General features: G+C 41.4%; 1 pseudogene; it reads left to right on the plus strand.

The window, feature by feature from the left end:
- The first annotated feature begins 296 nt into the window (after positions 1 to 296).
- On the plus strand, positions 297 to 1,561 carry LOC147001070 (heterogeneous nuclear ribonucleoprotein A3 pseudogene; annotated as a pseudogene).
- The last annotated feature ends 2,452 nt before the right edge of the window (positions 1,562 to 4,013 follow it).

Below are 4,013 nucleotides of genomic sequence, written 5' to 3' on the forward strand. Positions count from 1 at the left end.
ACTGCACTAATTTCATTACATTAATTTTCCTATTTAATTTACCACTCTGCTCTGAAAAACAAAATGTCTATAAAGATTGCATGAGTTAGTAAGACTGTTGTTTTGGTTTGGTTATGGCCTAGACGGCCATCACTGGGAAGAGAGGCCCCTTGGTATAGTAAACTTTATATGCCCCAGTACAGGGGAATGCCAGGGCCAAGAAGTGGGAGTGGGTAGGTAGAGAATCAGGGCGGTGGGAGGGTACAGGGAACTTTCGGGATAGCATTTGAAATGTATATAAAGAAAATATCGCTCTCGGTCCCATATTGAACTCGAGTTGGAAGAGGCGAGTCCGGTCTCAAAATGGAGGGCCATGATCCAAAAGAACCAGAGCAGCTGAGGAAGCTGTTTATTGGTGGTCTGAGCTTTGAAACCACAGATGATAGCTTAAGAGAACATTTTGAGAAAGGGGGCACACTTACAGACTGTGTGGTAATGAGAGATCCCCAAACAAAACGTTCCAGAGGCTTTGGTTTTGTGACCTACTCTTGTGTTGAAGAGGTGGATGCTGCAATGTGTGCTCGGCCACACAAGGTTGATGGGCGTGTGGTGGAACCAAAGAGAGCTGTTTCTAGAGAGGATTCTGTAAAGCCTGGTGCCCATTTAACGGTGAAGAAAATTTTTGTTGGTGGTATTAAAGAGGATACGGAAGAATATAACCTGAGAGACTACTTTGAAAAGTATGGCAAGATTGAAACCATAGAGGTTATGGAAGACAGGCAGAGTGGCAAAAAGAGAGGATTTGCTTTTGTAACTTTTGATGATCATGACACAGTTGATAAGATTGTTGTTCAGAAATACCACACTATTAATGGGCATAATTGTGAAGTGAAAAAGGCCCTTTCTAAACAAGAGATGCAGTCTGCTGGATCACAGAGAGGTCGTGGAGGTGGATCTGGCAACTTTATGGGTTGTGGAGGAAACTTTGGAGGTGGTGGTGGAAACTTTGGTCGTGGAGGAAACTTTGGTGGAAGAGGTGGCTATGGTGGTGGAGGTGGTGGCAGCAGAGGTAGTTATGGAGGTGGTGATGGTGGATATAATGGATTTGGAGGTGATGGTGGCAACTATGGTGGTGGTCCTGGTTACAGCAGTAGAGGAGGTTATGGAGGTGGTGGACCAGGCTATGGAAACCAGGGTGGTGGATATGGTGGTGGAGGAGGAGGCTATGATGGTTACAATGAAGGAGGAAATTTTGGTGGAGGTAACTATGGTGGTGGTGGAAACTATAATGACTTTGGAAATTATAGTGGACAGCAACAGTCAAATTATGGACCCATGAAGGGGGGCAGTTTTGGTGGAAGAAGCTCAGGCAGTCCCTATGGTGGTGGCTATGGATCTGGAGGTGGAAGTGGTGGATATGGTAGCAGAAGGTTTTAAAATAAAACAGAAGCGGCTACAGTTCTTAGCAGGAGAGAGAGCGAGGAGTTGTCAGGAAAGCTGCAGGTTACTTTGAGACAGTCGTCCCAAATGCATTAGAGGAACTGTAAAAATCTGCCACAGAAGGAACGATGATCCATAGTCAGAAAAGTCACTGCAAGCCGGGCGTGGTGGCGCACGCCTTTAATCCCAGCACTCGGGAGGCAGAGGCAGGCGGATTTCTGAGTTCGAGGCCAGCCTGGTCTACAAAGTGAGTTCCAGGACAGCCAGGGCTACACAGAGAAACCCTGTCTCGAAAAACCAAAAAAAAAAAAAAAAAAAAGTCACTGCAGCTTAAACAGGAAACCCTTCTTGTTCAGGACTGTCATAGCCACAGTTTGCAAAAAGTGCAGCTATTGATTAATGCAATGTAGTGTCAATTAGATGTACATTCCTGAGGTCTTTTATCTGTTGTAGCTTCGTCTTTTTCTTTTTCTTTTCATTACATCAGGTATATTGCCCTGTAAATTGTGGTAGTGGTACCAGGAATAAAAAATTAAGGAATTTTTAACTTTTCAATATTTGTGTAGTTCAGTTTTTCTACATTTTAGTACAGAAACTTTAACAAAATGCAGTTTCGAAGGTGTTTCCTTGTGAGTTAACACGTGAAGAAGATCATTGTTAATTACTATTTTGTATGAATTTTGCTAAAGTTAACTGTAAAGAAACACCTACTGACTTGCAATTTAAGGGGAATCTATTCTCCCCATTTCCAAAACAATGATGAATGGGCGCTGACATGTGGAGAGAATAGATATTTGTATGTTTGCAATGTGTGTTTTAGATAATTAGAATTGGGAAATAAAAAAATAGCATATTTGTGAATTTAATAGCATTAAGATTACCTTCAAATGAAAAAGATCTCAAAAGTTAAAAAAAAAAGAAAATATCTAATAAAAAGAAAGAAAGGAAGGAAGGAAGGAAGGAAGTATAATTGGCCTAATGTAATCATTTTATGACTCTCACAGACAGTAACAGCTTGCTGTAAAACCAGTGGGTGAGAAAGGAAAAAGGGCTCAGAGGCATGGCCAATTGCATGCCATGTTTCATGGCATCATCAGGTCAACAATACAGGGAAAATGTTTGGAAGGCTTCCCACTCTTCCAGAACTTGGATCCACTACTGCTGTTATAGGGACATCCACATGACGTTCACATCAATGCTCCCAGGGTTCTACTCATCAGTAACTGAGGACATTTGGTCCTTCATTCTCTCTACTCAAGAGCTATCCATATCCTCTTCACCAACCTGGACCCCTCACTTCTCTGTAACACATCTCTCAGACCCTAAAACCTTTTCTAATCTACTGTGCCACCCCCAGGGCTGGCCACTGCTCCTTCTCCTTCTTTCCTCCTTGTCATTCTGTACTAGGAATCTCTTCCCCAGCCACACATTAAGTTCTTTAAGAGCCAGATTATTTGTATACTTATGATAAAGTAATGCACTGCTGATATGTTCATTCTCTTGCTCCCATTTTCTCCCTTTTCTCCCCCTCCCTCTCTATCTCTGTCTCTATCATTTATCTCCCTCCTTCCCTCATTGGCCTCACTACATAGCCCAGGCTCCTTTAGCCTCTCAAGGTGCTAGAATTACAGGTGAGCCTATAATGTTATGCTTGTTTAGGTTGAAGACACTAAACCTAGAGGACACAGCTCCCAAACCCCAGCAATCTACCAGGATGCCGATGGCTCACAAGCTCCTTGAACTGCCCAGTGCATACTGCTTCAGTCAGATTATTGATTCAATTCTACATCAGCAATAAAAGTATGAACCCTTTTCTCCAACAATATGTCAGCAAGTGTAAGGTGTTAACCTCACTTAAAACCTCCACTAATTTCTGCGAAGCACTGACTTGCTCAGAGCCCAGCACTTCTGGGCCCATTAAAATCCTTGTGTATTAACCAGCCTTTTAAAGTATATCACTCTGAATTCTGGTGTCTTCTTTATTAAGAAATTGTACCTGCCAATAGTCTTTCTTTCTAATCTATGCTTTTCTAACCTAGTCTTTCTAAAATAACCTAAATTTCTTCAAAACTTTGTAAGGCAAAAGTTTATGTTTGCTCACACAAGGTCCAATAAGCATCTTTCTACTGCTCAAGGTGCAGGAGAGAGAAGATGGGCGAATAAAAACCTCCTCTTCACAGTCTACTCCCCTGGCTAGAACTGGTCACACAATCTCAACCCATTTACAAAGGGAGCTGGGAAGTAAAGTGACATATGTAGATATTCAATGAGCATTTAGAAATGGTCTCTGACACATCATCATTTGAGGCCCAACTCAAATGTTTTCTCTATAAAAATGTACTCAGTCATCTTCAAACTGGCATTACCTTAACTGTCAGTCCTTACCTTTCCACTGATGCAAGTCCATGTCTTCCACAGTTTATACTGTGGTGCCAATGAAGTCAGCTTGTTTTTGTTTTTAATAGAAAATAACTGTGCATATATATATATAAAAGTATATATATGGGGTGCAATGTAATAATTTAGTATGTGTATACAATGTGTAATGATCAAATTAGGGTAATTAACATTTTCTCCTCTTTAAATGCATATTA

Source organism: Mus caroli, unplaced genomic scaffold (assembly GCF_978045245.1).
Source record: "Mus caroli unplaced genomic scaffold, Mus_caroli_1 scaffold_15, whole genome shotgun sequence".
In the NCBI taxonomy this organism is placed as follows: domain Eukaryota; kingdom Metazoa; phylum Chordata; class Mammalia; order Rodentia; family Muridae; genus Mus; species Mus caroli.